This window comes from Equus asinus, chromosome 9 (genome assembly GCF_041296235.1).
Source record: "Equus asinus isolate D_3611 breed Donkey chromosome 9, EquAss-T2T_v2, whole genome shotgun sequence".
In the NCBI taxonomy this organism is placed as follows: Eukaryota; Metazoa; Chordata; class Mammalia; order Perissodactyla; family Equidae; genus Equus; species Equus asinus.
Window position 1 is genome coordinate 26549103 of NC_091798.1, and position 25652 is coordinate 26574754.

At 44.4% G+C, this 25652-nt stretch overlaps 1 non-coding gene across 1 annotated transcript; it reads right to left on the reverse strand.

Moving 5' to 3' along the window:
* Positions 1-689: 689 nt before the first annotated feature.
* Positions 690-796, reverse strand: LOC123289087 (U6 spliceosomal RNA). The gene has a single exon (XR_006532856.1). It is a non-coding gene; the product is annotated as a U6 spliceosomal RNA (small nuclear RNA).
* Positions 797-25652: the final 24856 nt, after the last annotated feature.

Here is a 25652-nt window from a genome sequence, read left to right on the forward strand (position 1 = left end):
AGCCCCTGGTGGTGTTCTCCAAGGTCCCGTTCACAGTGCCTGCACACTGTCGGTGCTCAAGGACTGTTTGTGGAATGAATAAATGATTCCTTGCAACTCTCTTCCTATGAGTCTGTGATTCTAAGCACCCCGGTTTGATTCTGCTCAGGCACATTCTGAAGACAGAAAAAAGGCGTGCAGGAAAGACCCTTGCCTGAATGTTAGAGGCACATGCATGTGCCTTCTGGCTGCCATTTTTTTTGCCAGACATATTTTATTAAGCAGAAAAGGCATTCTGGACTCAGGAGAGAACCAGAGAGGGCAAAGGCCTGGCAGGAGGAGCATGCAGGACATGTGTAGGTAGCAGAGATGGCTGGAGGTCCAGTGTCCCTCAGAACTGGACCGGGGTGTCATTCAGGGTCTTACCAATAGCCCCGTCCCATGTATGCACCCCATCTCTCGCACTTCCACGTGTAGAATCTCAGAATACTGAGGTGGATGGCCCTCGGATCACCACCACAACACCCCCCATTTAGTGAGTGCTGAGTAGGGCCAGGCACATGGAGCACTCTACCATTATCCCATTTTATTTTTTATTTTTTATTTTTGGAGGGGATGGGATTTGAACCCAGAAGTGTCCTCCATTGGGTAAGTCACTTGGTTTATCTAGCCTCAGTTTCCCCACCTGCAGATATCAAAAAACGAAGAAACAAAATATGGAACACTTCACGAATTTGCATGTCATCCTTGCGCCGGGGCCATGCTAATCTTTTTTGCACCATTCCAATTTTAGCCTAGGTGCTGCTGAAGCGAGCACCTGTTATCCCATTGTAAAGATGAGAAGACCAAGGTTCAGGGGTTAAGTAACTTGCCTGCAGTCAAACAGCCAGGAAGAGGCAGAGCTGGGTGCACGTACAGGTTTGTCTGACCCCAGAGCTCTGAGCTCCTACCACTGGGCCATACTGTCTCTCTGAGAAGCTAAGGAGTTCCCACCCAGTCATCCCACAGATGGGAAAACCAAAGCCCAGAGAGGAGATGTGATTGGCCCAACATCACAGGAGTTTTTCAATGGGGTTGTGAATAGAATCCAGTATCTTGGCTCCAGCCCAGCAGCCCTGCCCAGCAGCTGGGGTATCAATGCCTTCTGAATGATCACGTTGACCTTAGCAGACCTTCCACATGCTCTCAGCCTCAGAAAGCACAAAGCTGGTTTTCACTATGGCCTGCCTGGTCAGTGCTTCCGACCCCACCTCTCGGTACAGGTTCTTGAAGACTTGGTTTCTGTGAGTCAGACCAAGATCCTCCCATCTCAAAAGGTTGTTCTCGGAAAGAGTGGCCTTTCTTCTTGACGTTCTCTCCACCCACCCCGCCCCCCGCAGGGGAAGGCTCAACAAGCACAGGATAGGCTCCTCTGTGTCCCAAACTCATCGCTCCAGTGCAAGAAATACCTGCCTCCTAGGCTGGCTATGTAGATGTTATCATGGGCACGAGCTGACTCACCTTCGTGACATCTCAGCCCGCTGGGCAGGAACGCAGATCTAGGCGCCACAGTATTCCAGGGGTATAGACACATCGGAGCAGTCTCCCAGGGTGGGGCAGCGGGAATGCAGGGGGGCCTCCATGCCACGTCCTCTGGGAGGAGGCGCAATTGCAGGAACAGAGCTGTGGAATCAAGGGATGATCAAATCTTGGGTGAGCATCCTGTAGAAGAAGGGTGATCAAGGTTTGGGGGGTCCTCAAAGAAAGCATTTGGACCCTTGGGCAGAAATGATGGGGATGGAGGTTCATTCAATCCAAGACCTTACCACAGTCAGTGTTGACCAAAGAGAAAATGGGTTGTTCAGTCCAGTACTGACCCCCCATCTTCTGGTGGAGGAGACGCAGAGGCTGGGCAGGGATGCTGGGAGGAGATTCAGGTACCAGATGGGCGATGCAGCAGTTCACAGATGTACAGATCAGAACGCTGTACGCAGCCTACACCTCTTCTCCTCTTCTCATTTTCTAGGGAGGCAACACAGTTGAGTGGAAAGAAATATCTCGACCTTTGAAGTCAGACAGTCTCTGTTTAAATATCTGGTTTCTATCACTTACTAGCTAAATGGCCCTTCACCTCTTTGTGACTCAGTTTCCTCTTCTGTAAATTGTAGATAGTAACAATTACAAGGGCTGTTGTGAGAGTTAAGCAAGAATGTATATGAAGGTTCTGGCAATAAATGAGTTTCTCTTCCCATTTTATGGGGGGAGGAAGCAGAGTTTTGGAGCTGGTAAGTGACATACTTGGCTGAGGTTAAACGGCTGGTAGGGGCAATGAATTTAGAATCGGAACTCTGGTGTCTTCCAGCACAGTGGACTGTGTCCTACCTGTTTAGGTGCCACTTATTGAGCATCTGCGACATGCCAGAGCTGAGTGGTATACCACTGAGTAGCTGCTTTGTGACCAGGTACAATTAGCATCCTCATTCTGCAGATGAGGCTCGAATAATTATGCCAGTTCAAGATCTCACAGACGAAGCAGCAGCAGAATTGGGATTCCGATTCAAGTTTGACTCCCAAGCCCACGCTCTTGACCAGCAGTTGGCAGACTATAGCCTAAGGGCCAAATCCTCCCCACTGCCTGTTTTATAAATAAAGTTTTATTGGAACACAGTCATGATGGATTGTTTACATATTGCCTGTGACTGCCTTCAAGGTACAGTGGCAGAGTGAATCCTTGCAAAATGACTAGAGGACTTGCAAAGCCGGAAACATTTACTATCTGGCTACTTACCAAAAAAGTTTGCCTAGCCCTACTCTTGACATTTTATAGTCTTTACTTGAGAATTTTAAAAGAGAATCTGCTTAACACCAAGACACGTTTTTAGCCGGTAGGTAAGCGCTTGACAGGAATTCTGTGACAGACAGAGACCGAATTGCTGCTGGGCCGTCTTACCCTGCCCTCCATCTCTTCCCCAGGCAGATCTTCCTGGCCAAGGGGAATGTGCTGAGCAAAATAAAGGCAAAGGCGTGTGCCAAGCACGATAACAATGCCCTGTGTTGTGCATTTGTATATTGTGATAGAGTCAGGCGACTTTTATTGTTTTATTTAAGTTTTTTTATTGTTTAACACAATTTAATTTTAGTACTTACTGATTGAAATTTACTATTTATGATTAATGCTGTTTATTAGAACTGTATCGGAACTGTATCTTTTCTCTCTTAAATATATGATCTCCATTGTGAACATATATCTCACGACCACTTCCTTTCCCAAGTGAACAAGTGGGATTTTTAGCCACAATTAGGGAGAAAATAGACTTCAATATACAGGGATTAAAGAACAGGTCCAGTCCACAAAGAAAAGATATGACCATGATGAATCTAGGCAGAAAGGGTACTGGACCAGGAGTCAAAAGACCTTGGTTCTAGACCGAGCTCCATTTAACTGGTTGGGTGATTTGGGTTTCTCATAAGCCCTCCTGTGCCTCAGTTTCCCCTTATATAAAATGAGGCTATTGGACCAGATGACTGCTAATGGCTTGTTCTAGCATGTCATTGGATTCCCACAAAAAACCACCAAAATAAAGCCCTTAGGGCAGTTCTGCTTAGAGGCAGGGGCTTAGCAGAGATGACCTTTGACCCCACAACCGAGATTCTCTGCTCTGAACCCAGCAATTCCTTCCGGAGAAGGACACGATCTGTGTTCACCAGGCACTTTCCCAATCATTTCTGGTTTTGTCACAGGATCCAGGACTCTTATCAGAAGAAAGGGATTTATTTCTGATGAGGGGAGAGTGTCCCTGGCTGGGGGCAGGGGGCCAGAGGACGCCGTGGTCGGAGGAGGTAGAAGCCAAAAGAAGCAGTGACTCTCCCCTGTCATCTCTCCTTGGTCTCGGGATGGCTCTATCAGAGCGCAGGGCAGCAGGACAGGATGGAGATGTCATCACTGTGAGGGGGCGGGGTCCCCACCTTCCTGCTAATCCCCACTCTGATCTCCCTCTCTCCAGGGCAAAAACGAAAACATTTTCGTCTCCATTTCATATCACTTTACAGTTTGATAAGCAAAAGAAAAGGAATTTCACTGTTGCTTTCATTTGTAAGTATTTGATCACCCTAAGATTTGGCCCTTTTTCTTGTTTAGCTATTTGTATTTTTGCTTTCGTAAATGGATTATTCATGACTTCTGCTTTAAATTTTTTTCTATAACAATATTTATCTTTTCACTTCTGATTTTTTGAGCTCACATGCTTAGTATGTAAATACATCTTTTGTTGTGTCAAGCTTTTACAAAATCAACAAAACTGAGGGTAGCAAGAAAATGTTAATAGCTTCCCCTTCCTTTCTCTGCAGTTCTGAACTCCCAGGAAACCGCTGACAGTTAACATTTGCTGGGTAACGGCTGTCACTTTTTCCGTATTTATACAAACTTATTTTTTTCTTTTTCACTTTTACAGAAGTGGAAACATACCATATCTTTTAACCTGAAATTTGTTTTAAAAAATTCTACCTTTTAAACTGAACTAGCCCTCTCTTAGATGCCTATGCTGTTTCTCTATTTTATCAACTCTTCTTGTCGTCCTCACTTCAAGAGTTAGGCAAGAAGTGCTAGGCCAGTTTTACAGATTAGAGAAACTGAGGCTCAGAGAGGGGACGTGATTTACCCAGATCCTTCGACAATTCCATACCAGGACAAAAACCCCGGACTCCTGATTCTGGAGAGTCTTCTCTATGCCAAGTGACTCAGACTTTCTGCTCCTAAAGTCACCCTCCTGAGCTACACAGGCTAGGGGTGAGAGAAAATATAAGTACTAAGAGAGTCAATGAAGGAAGAGAAATTCAAACTATCCTTGAGGTTCTAATCAATCCCTAATATGCTGGGTGACCTTGGCCGAGTTGTTTGCCCTCTCTGGGCCCTCTGTGCTCATCCATGAAATGAAGGCTTTGGCCTGACAAGAGGATTTCAAACTGTGCTCTTTGAGGCTTCAGGGAGCCCCCACCAGTTACTGCTCCTCAAAAGTGAACCCAGGAGCATATTCGGGTGTGCTCGTTGCAGCACTGTTTGTGTTGGTGAAAAGTTGGAAGGAAGCGACATACCCGAGAGTAGAGGGTGGGTTACCTGCATCGGGTCATTCATTTATTCCTCTCTTCACTCATTCACGGAATCATTATCGAGTAACGACTGCCAGGCCCTGTTTTAGACACTGGGAATCATCTGTGAACAAGAGAACAAACCTCTGCCTTCTTGGAGCTTATGTGGAAGGCAGGTCCAGCGAGTCGTAGGCTGAACACGAGTTAGGGGAAATGAGATGGATCCATATGTCCCGGCACGGGTGGGTCTCCAAGCCACAGGCTGGGTGATGGATGCAAAAAACATGACCGATGTGGGCTGATTCCTTTAAATAAACCCCCCACACCCATGCTGTGGGTAAACAGGTTTATGAGAAGGTGCTGAGGAGGGTTGGGGGCGCATCCTACATGATGGTATTGCTTCTGGAAATAGAGGGGAGTAGTCCAGGATTGAGGGTACCTTGTCTGGGGCACTTTAACTTTATCCGTATTTTCTTAAGGAAGAAAAACATGTTCCAGTATTGTTCGCAATAAAAAAAATATATATATATATATTTTAAAGTTTAAAATAAACTTAAGTTCAGAGAGAAGGGAAGGGCAAAAAGAAATTGACAAGTTTCAGTCCCTCCAGAGTCCTTCAAAGTCTAACACGCTCAGGCACTACAATCTGTCCACAGCTGGGAAGCATGTTGGTTTGGGGATCAGAGATTTTAAATTAAACCAATGAATATTATTGCCTGGATCCAAGCACAAGCTGGCCTCGCCATTGGGACGGCTTCCATCCCGTTCAGCCCCAGCTGGTTCTCCTTTAGCTACTTAGAATCCTGTCTCAGCGTTGCTGGAAGGAAACACCCCCCTCAAGACCTATTTTACAAACGGGCAAACCTGGGCCCCCACACTGTGATTTCTCAATTTGCCGAAGACTCAATTAATGGCAGACCTGGGATTACAAAGCGGGAAGCGAGCCTGCCCAGCCTCCAGATCCTGGACCCAATGCCCCGGGGAAGGAGATAGGCTGGGATGGTGGGGATACCATCCTCCTGCCTCCTACTGGAAGCTCCAAAGATGAGTCCTGGTGTCCACCACATGCTGAAAGGAAGCCTTGTCAACATGGAAGGAGATCAAGGCAGCCGGGGGGTGCTGAAACCTCCTGTCGGGTCCAGCATCTCTGAGGAGATAGAGACACTTCGGATGCTGCCCCCACCCCCTCCTGGAGCTCTCTCCACTCGAATTCCGAGAGGCTTTGGAATCACTAGACTGTCTCCCGCTCCCAGGAAACCCCAGGCTTCAGTGGAGCCAGGCGACTGGCCATCCATCATCCTTATCTCCCGGCTCTGGCGGCCCCAGGTCCCTGGCCTGGATGGGCCCAGGGGGCCGGGAGGGGTTAGGAGGTGGGGGCTGAGAGGGCCTCGATAACAAGAAAAGCAGCTGTCCCCTGGGGGAACTTCAAAGTGCCTGGAGCTGAAATTTATGGTCAGAGTTGCCCATGTTAGGGGCCAGAGGGCCATTCAGCCCACAAATATTTATTGAGCACCTACTGTATGCCAGGAACTGGGCTGGGGGAATCTTATGGGCCCAGAGATTCTGTTGTTTGTTTGGTCAGATGTCTACCTCGAGGGCTAGGTTTGATGAATGGATCAATTCGTTAATTCATTAAGTACTTATTAAGCACCCACTGTGTGCCAAGGGTTTCTGGGGACCCAAGGCTGTTTGAATGGTTAAGTTAATATGCCCCCTTCCGTGGGCAGGGTTTGAGATCCACTAACACAGAGGTTTTAAGAGCTTTAACCTGCCCAAGGTTACTAAACCTCTCTCGGTCTCAGCTTTCTTGGCTGTAAAACCAGGATAATAATGGCACCTATCCTGTAGGGCTTGGGAGAAGATGAAATGAAACAAGAAACTATAGATCAAAGGCTTAGCCCAAGCCTGGCAATGTCATCTTGCAACAAAAGTGGCTGTTTTTTGTGATTGCAGTTGATCGATATAATTACTCATTTATTACGTGTTTATTGAGTAACTGCTATGTGCTGGGCGGTTGCTAGAGGGGCAACTGGGCTTGTCGGCCTGGGAGGGTTTGCAAGAATCCCTACTTCTCCCCTCAGGGGTCTCCTTGGCTGAGGCTTCCAGGTCTTAGAGAGGGGTTCCTGCACGGGGCTCAGGAGCGGCTCTGGACTTGGCGACCCCTTTCACCCCAAGACAGTAAGAGCCCCTGGTCCTCCAGGGCAGGGGCCTCCCTCCCTTCCAGGCAGCCCATGAGGAACACCTTCCTTCTGTGAACTGCCAGCTGCCTTCCTGAGATTTCCCATTAGTGTCCTAGCTCAGTCCTCTGGGCCTTACTCCAACTCTTTGAGCCTCAGTTGATTCATCTATAAAATGGGGATAGTAATGGTTCCTGTCCAGCAGGGTTATTGTGAGGATAAAATGAGATAAAGACAGCAAAGCACTTGGCACAACGTCTACACAATGAAGTCTTCAACAAATGGGGGCCATAACAACAAACAACAATAAAGTAACAATAGCCTTTGGGAATCAACAAGACAAGGAGGAGAATGAGGAGGAGGAGGAGGAAGAAGAAGAGGAGAAGAAAAGGTACCGGAGTCTTACTTTCTGGGGAGGAGCAGCTCTCAGTTCTCAGGGGACCTCAGTTTGGTAAGGGAGAGCACCCGCGATTTCCGAGGATGCTTCCCAGCTGGGAAAATCACGTCACTGTAACAGGAGGGCATTTGGAGTTACGCGCTTCTTCTCCACTCAGTGGGGGCAGTATTAGCATCCCCACTCCATGGATGAGCAAGCCGAGGCTCCTGAAGGTGAAGTCACTTGTCCAAGGTCATGGAGCTGGGGAGAGCCGACCTCACAGAGCCTGGTCTCCTCTCTCACTCCCCACAAGGCAGCGGGTGCAGGAGCTCCCGAGGGACAGTGCTCTGGGCAGAGTTGCGTCCCACCCTAAAATTCATGTGTTGAAGTCCTAACTTCCAGTACCTCGCAATGTGACCTTATTTGGAGATGGGGTCTTAACAAGATAAAATGAAGTCCTTAGGGTGGCCCTTATCCAATGGGACTGGTGTCCTTATAAGAAGGGAAATATGGACACAGAGACAGGCACAGAGGGAAGACAACGTGAAGACAGGGAGGAGACAGCCGTCTACACGCGAGGCCCAGCAAGGATCCTGCCCTCACACCCCTCAGAAGGAACCACCCTGCTGATTGACACCTTGGTTTTGTTCCCAGCCTCCAGAACCGCAAGAAAATAAATTTCTGTTGTTAAAGCCATCCCATTGGTAGTACTTGGTTATGGTAACCCCATGGGCGGTGTGTGGAGCTCCCACGGACCGTGTGCGCAGGAAGCACTGAGGAACTCCCTGAAGGCTTGCCCATCCCCGCCTGTCCTGGAGAGGTGGGGGGAGTGGTGTCAGCAATCACTTGGTTCCTCTCTAGAACCCTGGGATGCTGGACGTAAGTCCTGAGGCAGGCAAGGCAGTGTTGACCACCAGGCCAAGGCTTTTGATCGCTCTTTCTCCTCGTTATGGCTCTCTGAGAGGCCAACACGCATTTTCCTGGTGCCTTCTTATGGAAGCTGGATTGATCGCACACATTGTCCTCTGGGAGGACCTGCAAGGCTCAACTTGGCCTCCTTGGGGCCAGGGATTTGTCAGGGATTCCAGGAATTACCAGGCTGGCTGTGTCCATTTCCTACTCTCTCAGAGCTTTTTTCTCGTCCTTCCCTTCCTTCTTCTTTGGCTTCCCTCCTCCTGGACTGTGCTCTGCACACCCCCACGCCACCACATCCCACCCCCAGACGGCTTCGTCCCCACTCCCCATCCTGCCAGGTCACCCTCACCTGGTGGCCCTCTGCAAAGGACAGTCCAGGGCCCAAGGCAGCCTCAGAGATGGAGGCAGGAAAAGTCTAAACTCGCTCCTTTGGAGCTGAGAAGAAATTATCCAGAACTCATTTCTCCTTCCACCATCCAGGGAGCCTTGCTCTCCTCCCTGGCCTGGGTGCATTATTATATTTTGCTTTAACTGCATTAAAGCAAATGACTATGCCCCCCTGTGGTTTCGATCAGGTCCGGGATGTGATAATCGATCCTGGCACAGTCTAGACGGGAGTCGCTTTGAAGCTGTTTTTAGTAGGATGAGAACAAACAATTTTTCCAAAGTGGTCACATTAGGCAAACAGGCTGGTGGGTCATCTCTGGGAGGGAGCACGCCCCGGCTCCAGGCAGCCTGCTGACTCACTGCCACGCCCCTGGGGGGAGTGTGGACTGCACCTCCTGGGACACAGGGAAATTGAAGTAGAGATGCTGTATGTGTAAGCCTCTCATGATGTGAAACGTGGTCCAGGTGCCTCTTCCAGGTAGCCAGTCCTGCTTCAGGGCCGAAAGGGAGTATAGTGCCCTGTGAGATGGCTGGCCCAGGAGATGGAAGAAAGATGAAATTCATACAGCGCAGTGCAGAAGGTGGACGATGTCCTGCAAAATTATTCTCCCTTCAGTTTTCTTTCAGTCCTTCGAATGTCATCTAGAGGAAAGCCTCAGCATGTGGCAGTCTGTCTCTGAGATCTCTCTAACGTTTGCTAATCTCCCCTTTTAACAAAGAGAGCAGCCCTGGGGCTCTGCAGGGGATAAAATCCAGCTAGATTTTAGTAACATTGTTTTGTTTTCACTGTATTTATTTCCTACAGTGTCTTTCAAACAATCCTGGTTTTCCCTTGATGGAAAGTGAACCAGTGTTCAAGCTCAGTAAGGCAGGGAACTTGAAGGTAGGAGATGAAAGAGGACTTTGGGAGACAGAGCTGGGGCGTCTCCCACACAGGACTGGTGCCAGCGCTGTACCCCCTGCTGTGTGACCTCCCGCATATTACTTTGCTCTCTGGGCCTCGATTTCTCTGTGTAAAATGGAGTTGATGATGCTACTGAGCAGGGTTATGGTGAGGATTTTCTGAGAGCATACGCCTGGAAAGCATCCACATGGGGTTTGGCGTGGGGTCTGTACTCTACCTGGTGGCCTTATTCCCTACAAGGCCACCACTCCCCTCAGCCACTCTCAGAGCCTTTGCTGGTCCCACAGTTGAAACTGACTAAGCTTTGAGTTCAGTGGAAACAAAAGGAACCTGGAGCCCTCAGTCATGCTCTGGCTCAAGCTCCCTGGCCTTGGGCTTGTCCCATCCCCCCATCGGGCCTCAATTTCCCCATCTGTCAACAGAGACTCCGAACAAATGATCTCTAAGACCCTTCTAGCTCAGACATAAAAACATTTCGAGCAGTTACCAAGGAGCGGCAATTCCACAACAGAAGAATCTTTGCTTTACCAAACATGTCTTGTGCCCTCGCTTGCAGACTGGTCCGTGAACCAGCATCAGCCTCACCTGGCAGCAGGTGAGACACGCAGACTCTCAGGCCCCGCCCAGACCTCCTGCATCAGAATCTGCATTTTATAACATGCCACGCACTTGGAAAGCACTGCTCTATACCGCCAGTCTGAAATGAGAATTTCAAATGCTTTTACATCTTCAAATATATTCACGTATTTTTGAGGAATTTTTAAAAACAATGAGGGGCCGGCCCTGTGGCCGAGTGGTCAAGTTCACACGCTCCGCTTCTGTGGCCCAGGGTTTCACCAGTTCGGATCCTGCGTGCCGACATGGCACTGCTCATCAGGCCATGCTGAGGCGGCGTCCCACATACCCCAACTAGAAGGACCTGCAACTAGAATCTACAACTATGTAATGGGGGGATTTGGGGAGAAGAAAAAAAAAGAAGATTGGCAACAGATGTTAGCTCAGGTGCCAATCTTAAAAAATAATCAATGAAGATGTATTTAAAAAAAAAACAATAAAGCTGTTGTAAAAATATTAAACTAACCCAGCCCAATTAAGAGAAGAAAGGATTTATGTAAATTTGATGAACAGCTTTTTCCAGGGAATTTTCTTTCTGTGTAAAGAAGGGTCCCCCACTTTCTGTAGGTTCTCTCGGTTTCTTCCCAATGACTGTCTCTCTCATGCTTGATTTCTGGAGGTCAGTGTGCACGTGCGTGTGTGTGAGAGAGCCTGTGTCTTGCAGCCGATCCACAGAGCAAGAACTTCAGTCAAGTCAGCAAAACCAGGATGGAAATAAACTAGATTCCTAAGGGCTTCTGGGCGAGCCCGAGGGGCACAGGAAAGCAGTGCTCAGATAAACCGAGGCGGCGTGCTCTGTGGATTAGTCAGGCATCCTGGCTTTCCAGTCGCGCCCACTTCCCGGAGGGTTGCTTGCCTCTCCCTCGTGTCCAGCCTCCAGCTGGGCTGGGGTCCTCTGTTTCTCCTCATTTCCAAAAAAAACAGCCCCAAACATCGGGTCATCCATGTCAAGGAATTGATCCCGAAGAAGCCATCACGATGAAGGCAAAGATCTTCCTACAAGAATGTTCATCACATGCCGTGGATAGGAGTGAGAAGCCAGAAAAAAAATCCGAGAGTCTGAGAAGAGGGGCCTGAAGTCACTTCAAGACGCATCTCAATCTCCAGACAGGGCCTGGGAACAGGTCGGCACTGACGCTTGGGAGTCAGCACATCTGGCCTGGAGTGATATTTTAAGCGAGTTATTTAGTCTCTCTAAGCCTCAATTTCCGCAGCTGTAAAATGGGGATGATAATAATTCCAAATTCATTTTCTTGTGTTGAGGATTAAATGAAGGCATGCTTGGAAAACATTTAACACCGCGCCTGGCACACGGTTAGCACTTGGTAAAGGTTGGCTTGCTGTGCCCCTGTTCAGATATAAAAAAATGTTGTAGATGAATATTAATGACATGGAAACATATGCACGATATAGTGAAAGTGAAAGAAGCAGATTATAACCCCGCAGGATTCATTTTTTAAGCACGTGAGTACGCGTTCACATTTAAAAGGGTATGGACTGGAGATGTGGTTGCTGCGAGAATGGGAGATGGCTGGCCGCTGTGTAACCCTGTCTCACTTCTCAGGCTCCCTTCCCTCATCTCTGAGTGCCAAGGAAAACCAGAGTTGGACCCATCTTTGGTAACAAAACAAAAGTGGTACCACTCGACTGCTTACTAGGAGCCAGGCACATTTTAGGTGTACGAGTAGCTAATTTATTCTTCACAACCACCTACGAGGTGGATGCTATGAGTATTCCCATTTTATAGATGAGGAAACCAAGGCACAAAGGGGCTAAGTAACAATTTGCCCAAGGTCTCACAGCCAGAAAGAGGTTAGAGGATGGTTTTAAACCTGGGCTCTTAATCGCTATTCTATACCACCTCTCAGGCGTCTCATCTTACAAATAAGGGAACTAAGGCCCAGAGAAGCAGGGCATCTGGCCCAAGGCCACACAGCAAAGTAGTGGGAGAGTGGGAACCTGGACTCCAGCGTCCCAAGGCTCTGACTTTAAGGCTCCGTAGTGCTCCCTTTAGGCAGCCTGAGGCTGTGCGGGCCGCTTAATTCCTGGGGCTGTAGGAAGGGCACCTGGGCAGCTAGCGTTTGCGCCCCCTCGCAGACAACTGGATGGTGGGAAAGTGCAGGTCCTTGGCGAGTAAAGGAGGCAACCCATGAGACAGCGGCACCTTCACCCTCTGCGCCCCGCTCTAAATCCTCTGTAATTTCAGGCAAATGTAATCCATATGGCTCTGATTCATTTACACTTAAATCTTCAAAATATTGTGTTTGAAGAGCTGTTACTTACAAAGGCTTCAGAACCGGTTAAATCTGATTCGGCTCCCCCATCCCCCCGCCCCCGCCCCCAGTCCAGCCTCCCTTCCCTTCCCCCATCTCAGCTGGAGCGCACCAGCATGTGGCAGGCCTACAAAGAAACTCACAAACTCCGGTGGAAACCTGTACGTGGGCGGGAGGAGACAGTTAACAGGATGTTCAGAGCCACATTGTTTGTAATCCCCCAAACCTGGAAACAATGTGAATGTCCATCAACAGGGAGAAAGGATGAATAAACGGTCGCAAATCCATACAATGTAATAATACACACAACAGGGAAAAGCAGTACCCAAGATCTACACATATCAAAATGGATGAATCTCGCAAACACGTTGTTGAGGGAAAAAAATAACACAAGTTGCCATGAAAGCCTATGATAGCAATCCTACAACATTTTAAACACTGAAAATCATTACATATCTATATATCTACCCTGGTAATTTTTTTTAAGGTGATAGTGGGTACATGGATATAACAAACATTATATCATGTATACATTTCTGTATAATTTTGAAAAACTACATAATAAAATTTTCAAAGAAATCTAGACTTAGCATCAGCAAAGAAAGTTATATGTATCAATGAGTGCAATTCCCTTATTTCACTGAAGGGGAGAAGGAAGCAATTTAATATTTGTTAACTATATAACACTTATGGAATGCTTACTTGCCAGGTGCACCGTCCTTTCATTTAAGTTCCACACCACTGCCCTGGAGAATATGCTAGTACTATTTTCATTTTACGGATGACGTAACTGAGGCTCAGAAACTTGCTCAAGTTCATGCAGCTTGTAAACCATGAGGTCAGAATACAAATGGTGGCCTTCTGCCTCCCAAGCTCACAGACCAGATCACAAGCCGTTGAGGCATGCATGGTTATTTGATCTTTCTCCACAATTCTTTGAGTTAGCTTTCATTCTTACCAGGTGTTTTTTTTTAAGGAAGATTAGCCCTGAGCTAACATCTGCCACCAACCCTCCTCTTTTTGCTGAGGAAGACTGGCCCTGAGCTAACATCCATGCCCATCTTCCTCTACTTTATATGTGGGATGCCTACCACAGCACGGCTTGCCAAGCGGTGCCATGTCCGCACCTGGGACCTGAACCGGTGAACCCTGGGCAACCGAAGTGGAACGTGGGAACTTAACCAGGATGCCACTGGGCCGGCCCCGGTTACCAGTTTTGTAGATGAGGAAACTGAGGTTCTGAGCAGTCAAGTGACTTGCTAATGGTTGTTCAGGGAGTTAATCCATAGAAACCAGAGCAGGGAGCCTCCTGACTTCTTGGTCAGTGCTCTTTCCACACCAAGCCTTGTCTGGAAGATCTAGGGGTGGGAGAATGTGGCCACGTTCAGTGTTCCCTTCCACTCTTTTGAAGCTCTGTGCATTTTGGTTACTTCTAAGGGGAGCTTGCTTTTACAGAGGAAAAGGGGGAGTTTTGTTCTAAACAAGAGTCCATTGGGGGAAAGTGACAGTTCAGGGCAGTAACGGTGTCTCATTGGCTGAGCTATAGCATTTTCTCACTGGCTGGGCTGTTGCCAGGTGGGGAGAGAAGTCTTCCTTCAGTAATAAAGTAGATTTTCCTGTTCAAGATACAAGCACATGTCTCCTCCTGTTTGGAGGAATGGGCAATGCATGATAGGGTGTGAGAGCTCCCCCAACAGGCTTTTCTGACTCCAATTTAGTTGAGGTTTCTATTATTTATTTCACATTTCACCCCCCTTTTTTTGAGGAAGATTAGCCCTGACCTAACATCCACTGCCAAGCCTCCTTTTTTTGCCGAGGAAGATTGGCCCTGAGCTAATGTCTGTGCCCATCTTCCTCTACTTTATATGTGGGACACCTGCCACAGCATGGCTTGATAGGTGGTATGTAGGCCCATGCGCAGGGTCTAAACCAGCAAACCCTGGCTGCCAAAGTGGAGCATATGAACTTAACTGCTATGCCACTGGGCTGGCCCTTACATTTCCCCTTTTGATCAAGATCTTCCTCCCAAAGCATCACTGATCAATAGTCAGCTTGTCTGCACATAGTGGTCTTGTCCCTTGGTCCCGGGAAGGACCTTTCCTGGTTGTCATGTCCCGCGTTGGAGGGAAAGTGCATAGCGGTTAGAAACCATTTAGACCACATTTGGGTAACAAGGAAGGTTAGGAGGGAGAACTCTCAGGCATTTCCCATCTAGAGTCTATATTTCTCCAGGGTCATAGGCATTGGGGATCATCTCAAAGTGCTGAGCCAGCATCACCTTATTAGGTGCATCATTTTCACAGAGGTTTGACAGGCAATAGGTACAGAACTTTACCATAAATGTACAGAGTAAGATTAAGAGCAATACTATAGGGCCAGTTTACAGGATGGTTCTAAACCAGGAGCCCAGACCTGAAGGCAACCAGCTGAACAAATAAAAAGACAGTGGATTGTTAGGTGAAATTTGTTGTAGCCGTTGTGTTTGCTATCTAATCTTAAGTAATTGGGTTTCTACTTTCCCGGAGACATTGATCCACGTGCAACAGGAGGTTTTTGCCACTGCCCAGACATCTCCTTGCTCAGCAAGTAGAAAATCAAGGGCTATTACTATTGTGCAAAACTACGTTGGCCAGTAAGTTGAGCCACCGTTGCTGGGCTGACATTGCTTTGGCTGTGGAGTCGGCCAACTCTTCCAGTGTCAGCGAGAGATTCCTGATCATTCGTCCGTTGGCACTCACTGTGATCCCCGGGTTAAGAGAGCTCTTCCCACAGGCAAACCCAGAGTCAGGTACGCTTCCTGGAAGTTCTTGTTTAAAGTGGTTGTAGTGGTTTAATGGACTGGACCAGTGCAAGGCTCTGTTTGCTTCTGTAGAAAGAATAGGACAGTGAAAACAGCAAAGGCACACTGCCCTTGTGTTCCCTACCTGTCAAGGCCATGAGTTGCTCAAGTATAAAGGCCATTACTGAAACCTCCCCAGATGAAGACAGAACCAGGGGGTGTACATAAGGCTCCGGCTAAGTGTATCACCTATAGACTCGCTCATAGGCACAGAGGCACTAGCATTACGTAACCAAGGCTCAGATACTATGTTGTTACATATGGAGAGGTTGCCTAAATACATGGACGTGTTAAGAAATATACAAACAATTCAATTTACATTGATGGTCCACGAAATTTTTTATACAAATATTCAAAAGATCTTGTTTTCCCTTCTGAGGCTGGGTTAAGCTAAGGCAAGGCATGAGTTTTGGCAGGCATATCACCCTGCCTCAGTAAAATGGGCCAGCAGAGCAATTTAGACCAACAACAGCATCTGGAATCCTAGTGAAATTATTTATTGCATGAACTAAGGGGTCATTACTGTCTTGGACAGACCAAGGTTTCTGATGGCAAATCCAGCAATCAGAGAGGTTCCCCCTTTCTGAAGGAACTGGGAAATGTGGGCAAGGGCGTTGCCTCTCCATGGAAGGGAGGGAGAAAACAAAGTAAGAGACAGCCGTGACAGAGAGGTACACAGGCCTGGTCCCCTCATCCTGGGAAAGCTGTGTGCCTCAGATGTTGGCTGCTTCTCTTCCAGGTCAATTTGATCTGGAGGTCCCCAGAGTTTGTACAGGACTAGCTGTCAACTCGAGCCTTCTTTAGCTGTGAGATGTGTACCCAAGGCTTGAGTCCCTGAAGTTTAGCTGCCTTCTGGGTACTGAGAGGAACCTGGTGTAGTCCCTTCCAAGGAGATTTCAAGGGCAGTAAAATTGAAAACATCAGTTTGGAGGATTGTAGCCAGACATTTAAGGAAACTAGAAGAATTTAGGATCCAGTCCAGCTCACAGATATATAACAAAACCTTCAAGACAATTAATAGGACTAGAATTTAATATTCACAAAGGTGTAAACATAATTTCTCTCTCCACAATTACCCCCACTTTTATTAAAGATAATCACAGAAAAGCTAATTTGTTTGTATTAAACTTGGCCTGATTATTTATATTAATGCAGCAAAAATAGTGATTGACCATACATGCTCTTTTTTAAGATTGCTTTGCTGAAAGCTTGTAAGCAAGGTACTAGACTGATTTTTCCAAGGAGTTCCTTAAAGTCTGGTCATATCTGAGTCTCCATATCTCTCTCAAATATGACACTCTAGTCCAAGCTTTGGTAATATTAGCCAAAATGTACGATTATGCCCTGCTATAGAGAGAATGGATTTTCACAGAAATATGCAAATACATATATCAACATGAAAGAATAGTGAAGAGTTTCTGAATTCTGGCGGGATTAGCTAGGGAGAAAAAGATAAAGGTTTCAACCCTTGTTGCAAAGATACACTTTACCAAATTTTTGTAAATAATAGATAGCTTAAAGGAAAGGAGGAAAGGGGGAGCTTTACATCTGGAAAACAAAACATCAAAGCAATCACTCCTCTGCTTGAGTTCCAGAAACTCCCACCCAGTTCAGTGTTATGATCTTAAAGTTACTAAAACCTATATTCCAGAGTACTTGTCAAGGTCTTTTCCACGAATCTCTTTGAAAATGAAATGTATTTGTAAAAGCATCGGAGTAAAACAATAACTATCTGTAACTGACAAAAGACTTTAAAAAAGGCAACTGACAAGAAAATTTGGGTATTTTTGTGACATACATTTTAGACACTAACTAGAATTACAGGTAATAACACTGCATTAGGATATATAAGATTTTTAGGAATTTCATACAAATTCTAGAATACTTTTTAGTAACCCATACAATATAACATAAAAAGGTTTATTATTGCTTATTATTACGCTTCTCACATAATTTGACACACCAAATAAGCGTAATTAGTGTAATATCTCTCTTTTTATAAGAAGAGGGAACAAATCTTTTGAGATGTCCCAGGTGCCCTCTGGAAAATCCCAAAGTTACATCCAGGTTGAAAATACTTCATTTAGAATTTGAATATGTTGGAAAGCTTGTCAAAAATATCAAAAGGTTCAGACACTTAACCAAATAGGATCACAGATCATTATGAAATAATACTTAGGTATCTGTTTGACCAAAGTAATAATAAAAGTTTCAAAGGCAAATATGAAAGTTTACATGATTGTAAGCAAACTTAACTCCTTTAATACTAAGAAGACTCAGTTCTCTTAAGTAATTAAAGACATGATGGAAATAATACAGTAAATTATTTTGATAAAACACAAAATCTCTGTTCTCCAGGCACATTACTTAAAGGTAAAGAAGGTTTCACAATCTATTATCAAAAGCACACCAATAGCCCAAGATAACCTCATCCTTTCAACAGAAAAGAAAACCAAATTTTAAATTGCATCAGCTCATTTTTGTCTTAAAACTCACTTTAATAAATTTATTTTAATCTTAGCCAGTTTGATTACACATTAAAATTCTTTTCCCAAGATTCCTTTCCACAAACCAGCACTTTCTTTTTACCTTTGGATTTTGTCCTGTGTTTTCCTCTTTCTCATTTCGAAATAACCAACTTTTCTTTAATTGCTTTCTGTTCCCTCAACAAAATGTGTCCCATCTCTCATACCTTCTTTTATAGAAACACACATCCTACTCTCCTTGCATATGCAGATGTTTCTTTTGTATTAGAATTCTTAACCCTTAGAATTATTAATTCCTAGTGAAAACTAAGAAGTAAGCAATTGTGAACTGTAATAGCATTTTGAAGCTTGACAAACTTATAAATACCTTTTATAAATTTCCATAAGCATGCCTTTTTTCATAGAAAATTTCTCATCACAGCACAAAACATGTTCACGAATAGACTCAAATATCTTTAGTTTCTCTGCAATAGGAAGCCCAAAGTAGATAAATCTGTGTTCAGTAATTAATGCTCATTTGGAAATGATTTAGATATTGAAAGGCCATCTGTTATTTAATCTAACCAGTACAAACTTGGATCTTATTTACATTTATTTGAACTTCTTGCTTTTAACAAACACGCTTGGATTAGACATTAAATTGCCAACCATCATCCTAAGTTACTTTCTTGCTGACAAATTTTGTAACAGAGATAACATGAGTTTAATAAACCCAGGTAGAATGAAAGTTGCATGACTGCATTACATTCAGTGTTGATATTCTAAAGACATACCTGTTTCAATTAAACTAACAACCTTCAGCTACAGTTTATTTACTAGAGATTAATCTTAGATCACATAAACTTCAAAACGTTTGGGTTAGTTTGGTTGTATTTCTGAGGTGTAGGAATACTTAATTTATAAGCACTTAATTTTAAGCCAATTAAATAGAGCTCTTTTACAAATTAATTTTATCAATACCATCTGGAGGTAGAAAAATATCACATCTCTATAACATATATTCATAGATGCATAGACAGACACAGAGATGTTATAGCTGTTATAGCTTCTGTTTAAAAACTGTTAGCCATGTCTCAGGTACAAAACTCAAGTATAACTCAGTAGTTGGATCCTAACTGTGTTTCTGGCAGATGGACTAAGTTAAGGTTACTTCTCCAGATTCCCAAAGTCTTTTACTAGAGATTTTTATTTGCACGCTGTGAAGATCCTTTTAGAGCTGTTTTAGGAGTCATTTTGTCTATTATCAAAAGTCTAGAGTAACGGCTTTTTAAATTTTTCCTACTAGTTGTTTATTTGTTCCAGCTAACTCAGAAGTAGTAAATAAGAGTTTAGCATTTGAATCCTCAGAGGGTCTGATTTGAAAGAGGCTTTCCCAGAAGGGAGAGAGGAAGATGGCCTCTGGGGGGGAACCTGGGCACAAGATGGCTGTCAGGGTGACGTCTGAGACAAAAAAGTTTGGGAAGACAACCAAGATGGTGCCTGAGACAAAGGAGGAGGGGAACACAAGGCTAAGGAAGCCATCCTTTCCCCCTTGATTTTTCAGTTATTTCTGCTAATTTAGAGATGGTATCTTGTAGTGAGGCAATTTTAGAGCTTTGTATGCATCCAGAAGCCTCCAGGTACCAACGAAAATAGACATGCCATTTGTTTTGCTTAATTTTAGAGCTGTGGTCTTCCAATTTGGTTTTAAGAAGAGTGAGTTTGGGGAGATTAAAAAATTCCCCACAATGGCCATTGTAATTCTGGACTACTCTTGGTCAGTTTGCCCCACCCAGTTAAAAATGTGTATGTAGGGGACCCAAAGTTCTTAAACATAAACCCAGCTGAGGTCCTTGAAGGAGGATTTCCCTCAACATTTAGATGACTGGGATCTGAAATTCCTGAAATTTTCTCTGAAAACCCAAGAAAGTTGCTAGAGTCCTAGCCCTGATCCCCAAAAGGAATCTGAAAACCAAAGAAAAACTGCTGAATTCTCAGCAAGCCCAAACCCCAGCGTCACTATGCCTCCTTCAGAAAATTACTGAGTACTCACCAAGGATGATGCTTTGAAAGCAAGGACAGAGTTTTCAACTGGGAGGACAAAGTCCTCTGACAGGACAAAGCCTCTCCCAATCCCAAAGAATGTCAGAGAGCTCAGAACACAAAAAGAGTGGAGCTTAGAATCTGAGAGGAGACTTACCAAACCCAAAGTGGGCAGCCACTCACAGAAGCAATGAGCACAAAAGATTCAATGTGGATACCTTGCTCCATTCTGGGGGTCACCATCTCTAAGGGGTCATCTCCTTTGGATCCCACTTTCTGACACCATTTATGTCAACTTAAAAAGCAAACACACCTGTTATTTTACCCTCAAAATGAGTTTACTCAGGAATAGCCAGAAAATTTGCAATTTAGGATGTGCATGCTATGGTTAACCATAGGCAAACCTGGAGAACAAAGAAGGGGAACTTCCTGTTATGGAGAAAAAGGGGAAATAGGGAGGGGCTGTTCTAAACAAAAGTCCATTGGGGGAAAGTAACGTTCAGGACGGCAATGGCTTCTCATTGGCTGAGCTGTGATGTTTCTCATTGGCTGGGCTGCATCGTTCCTCATTGGCTGGACTGTGATGTTTCTCATTGGCTGAGCTGTTACCAGTGCAGAGAGAAATCTTCCTTCAGTAGTAAGGTAGTTCTACTTCCTGTTGAGGTTGCAAGTGTAGAGGCCTGAGAGTTCCCTTTAGGGGCTTTTTCTGACTCCAATTTGGTTGAGGTTTATCATATTCATTTCACTTAACCAAAGGAGCCACCCTTAACTCCACTTTCATTCATAACTTGTGTCCAGTCTATCAGTCAGGTCCCTGCAGGAAACAGGTGGCACACTCAAATTGGGTGATCTGAGGAAAGTTTAATGAAGGGACTATCCAAACGTTTATTGGCAGGGTTTAGGAAAAGCAACCAGTTATAGTGCAGTACTCTGGGGCTGGTGGGAGCAGGGAGCTGTTACCACCTAGGTCTGAGGGGCAAAGGGAGAGAGCCATAATCCAACCCAGAGGAGGAGCTTTTCTGGAGTGGATGCCTGATTAGAGCTGGGGGGCTGCGGGTGGAGGGCTCAGCCAAACCAACAGGGAGGGAGTCAAAGACAAATATCCCAACCTCATACTTCCTTCCCTCAGATCTCTTGCTGGGACTCCTTTGGCTGAACCCAGGAGGGCAAAAGAGACTCTTGATGCAGTTCATATAGGCCAGCCTTGCAGGGCACAGAGCAGGGTGGGGCGAGCTGGAGAATGAATCCAGAGGGGCACACAGAAGATACCCACACATTCCACAGGAAACATTGGCTCTCCTTCAGACATACACAGACTCTGACCATTTCTTACCACCTCCACTGCTAGGCCCGTCCAAGCCATCATCACCCCTCAGCTGGATTACTGCAAGAGACTCTCAGCTGATCTCCACCTTCTACAGTCTGTTCTTAACAATCAGAGTGATTCCTGTAGATTCTAAGTCAGACCATGTCACTCCTCTGCTTGAAATCTTCAAACTAAGAGTAAAAGCCAAAATTCTGATGAAACTCGACAAAGCCCCACCCGATCTGTCGTTCCTCCCATCAACCCTTAGCTTCATCTCCTTGTTTTCTTCAGTCCTCTCTCTGCTCTGGCCACATGGACTTCCTTGCTCTTCTCTGATACACCAGAAAATTTCCTGCTTTAGGCCTTTGCTGATCCATTTGCCTGGAATGTTCTCCCTCCTTTTCCTCCACCAAGTCTTTACTCAAGTGTCTCCTGCTCAGTGAGACCTACTCTGATCCTCCTTGTAAAATTGCAAACTGTCTCCCCATCTCTCGCCCACTATTCCTGATCCCCATCACCCTACTCTAGTTTTCTTTTCCCTTTGTCACTTGACATCTTTTAACGTGCCGTATAATTTACTTACTTGGTGTGTTTGTCTGTCTCTCTCCACCAGAATGCAAGGTCTCTGAGCATTAGGCTCTGTTTTGTTCATCAATATATCTCTGGAATCTGGAAAATAGTAGGTATTCAATACGTAATCATTGAACGTTGAATGAATGAAGTGGGGTGAAGAAAGATTAGGCTTGGGAATGTCCAATTAGGAAAGGGTAGAGGATGGATAGAGCCAGTGAGAAGACTAGTGGGTCCTATATGAAGGGAAGGAAAAAAAAGTTAACATAGAATTATTTATTATCTACTATATATGTGTTGAAAATTGTGTCTTACCAACAGGTATCAAAGGCCTGAACATTTTGCATACTGTTTGACCTAGCAATTCCACTTTTAAGAATTTGTACTAAGGAAATTGTCGTAGTTTTTTGGTAAAAATTTAGCCACCATAAAATTCTTCACAGTGTTGTTTATAATAGCAAAAAATTGGAAACAAAGTAGGTGTCTAACAATTGTGGAATGCTTAACTCAATGCTCAACTATGGTGCAGCCAGAAGATGGAATATTATAACAAACAGTAAATGTTTTAACTGAATTGAAAATACATTTATGCTTAGTGAGAAAAGCATAGTATAAAACATTATTACAGTATAATCTTGTTTTTTATTAAAATATAGATGCATTTATGGCCAACTCTGGTGACCTAGTGGTTAAGTTTGGAATGCTCTGCTTTGGTGGCCTGGGTTTGGTTCCCGGGTTCAGACCTACATCACTCACCTATCAGTGGCCATGCTACGATGGCGGCTCACATATAAAATAGAGGAATGGGGATGGCCCAGTGGCGCAGCAGTTAAGTGCACATGTTCCGCTTCTCAGCAGCCCAGGGTTCACCGGTTCAGATCCCAGGTGCAGACATGGCACCACTTGGCAAAAGCCATGCTGTGGTAGGCGTCCCACATATAAAGTAGAGAAAGATGGGCACGGATGTTAGCTCAGGGCCAGGCTTCCTCAGAAAAAAGAGGTGGATTGGCAGTAGTTAACTCAGGGCTAATCTTCCTCAAAAAGAAGATAAGTAAAAATAAAATAAAATAGGGGCTGGACCCGTGGCCGAGTGGTTAAGTTCGCGCGCTCCGCTGCAGGCGGCCCAGTGTTTCGTTGGTTCGAATCCTGGGCGCGGACATGGCACTGCTCGTCAGACCACGCTGAGGCAGCGTCCCACATGCCACAACTAGAGGAGCCCACAACGAAGAATACACAACTATGTACCGGGGGGCTTTGGGGAGAAAAAGGAAAAAATAAAATCTTTAAAAAAAAAAATAAATAAAATAAAATAAAATAAAATAAAATGAGGAAGATTGGCAATAGATGTTAGTTCAGGGCAAATATTCCTCAGAAAGAAATATATACATGCATTTTAAAAACTCTGGAAAGCTATAACCCAAAATACTAGTAGCACAAATGTCCAGATGGGCACTACACAGGTATTTTATTTATTTTTGTCTCTATTTCCCAGATTTGCTTCAAGGAACTTAGATTATTTATTTTAAAAACTAAATTTTTATATTTTAAACAGAAGTTATTTATGAGCTCTTGGACAAATGACTTCTCTGGGCTAGTTTTCTCCTTTTTGAAATGGAGATAAAAACAGTGCTAAGTTCTTCCTATTTCACAGGAGTTGCTGTTAGATGTGCACTGGAGGAGTTGGCCAAAGCTATAAGAGAAGAAAAAGAATTCAGAGATGTAAGGATTGAAAAGGAAAAGATAAAACCATCGCTATTTGCAGTGAGTGTGTCTATTAACTTAGAAAAATCTATCTCAACCCACAAAAATTAATAACATTTCTCTACACCAGCAATAACCAACTGGAAAATACAATTTAAAAATACAATATCATTCATAAGTGATAACAAAAACCATAAAGTCTCTGGGAAACAATTAAGAACAAAGCCAAGATGTCCACTTTCACCATTTCTATTCAACATTAAAGTGGTTATTTTAGCTATTGCAGTAAGAAAAGAAAAATTAATAAAAGGGGTACAGCTTGGAAAAGAAATAAAATTATCTTTTTTCATAGATAATGTGATTGTGTGTGGAAAAACTTCAGAAATCTACAATAGAAACTACTAAACTCAGGATACAAAGTCAATATTTAAAAAATCAATTTTAGGGGCTGGCCTTCTGGTGTAGTGGTTGGATTCATGCACTCTGCTTCAGCAACCTGGGGTTCACAGGTTCAGATCCCTGGTGTGGACCTACACACTGCTCATCAAGCCATGCTGTGGTGCCATCCCACATACAAAATAGAGGAAGATGGGCACAGATGCTAGCTTAGGTCCAATCTTCCTCAAACAAAAAGAGGAAGATTGGCAACAGATGTTAGCTCAGGGCCAATCTTCCTCATCAAAAAAAATCGATTTTATCTCTATAGTTGCACAATTAAAAATTAAATTATGGGGCCAGCCCAGTGGCACAGTGGTTAAGTACACATGTTCTGCTTCGGGCAGCCCCAGGTTCACAGGTTTGGATCCCTGGTGTGGACATGACGCAGCTTGGCAAGCCATACTGTGGCAGGCATCCCACATATAAAGTAGAGGAAGATGGGCATGGATGTTAGCTCAGGGCCAGTCTTCCTCAACAACAACAAAAAAATTAAATTAAAAAATAATACCATTTACAATAGCTCCCAAACCCCAAAGATTCTTAGAAATAAATTTATCAGAAGATATATAATACCTATTCACTAAAAACTACAAAATATTGATAAAAAAATGAAAAGATCTAAACCAATGGAGAGCTATATGATGTTCTCGCCTGGAAGACTCAATATTATTGAGATATTTATTCTTTCCAAATTTATGTATAGATTCAACATAATTTCATTCAAAATTACAGCAGGATTTTTTTTGAAGCACAAGTTAATTCTAAAATTTATGTGGAAATGTAAACAACTGAATATTCAAATTAACCTTGAAAAAGGAGAAAAAAGTTGAATGATTTATCTTACCTGATTTCAAGACTTGTTATAAAGCCACAATAATCAAGACAATGTGGTAGTAGCCTAAGAATAGATACGTAGATCATTTAAACAGAACAGTGTCCAGAAACAGATCCACATATATAGATGGCCAATTGATTCTCAAAAAATGTTCCAAGGTAATTTAATACAGAAAGAAAAGACTTTTCAACAAATCGTGCTGCAATAATTAAATTTCTGTGTGGAAAAAATGAATCTCAACTCCTACCTCATATTTTACCCCAAATCAATTCCAGATGAATCAAAGATCTAAATACAAAAGCTAAAACTATAAAGCCTCTAGAAGCAAATAGAAGAACATGTTCAACCTTGAGGTAGACAAATATTTCTTGGAGAGGTTGTAATAGGTACAATCTATAAAAGATAAAAATTGATAAATTTTCAAGAAAATGAGAAGACAAATCGCCGACTGGGAGAAAATATTTGCAAAAGATATATCTGATGAAGAATTGTTGTCCAAAATATATAAAGAACTCTTAAACTCAACAATAAGAAAATGAACAACTCAATTAAAAAATGGGTGGCCAGGAGCCGGCTCCGTGGCCGAGTGGTTAAGTTTGCGCGCTCTGCTGCGGCAGCCCAGGGTTCGGATCCTGGGTGTGGACATGACACTGCTAGTCAGGCTACGCTGAGGCGGCGTCCCACATCCCACAACTAGAAGGACCTGCAACTAAGATATACAACTGTGTACTTGGGGGGCGGTAGTCGGGGAGATAAAAGCAGGGA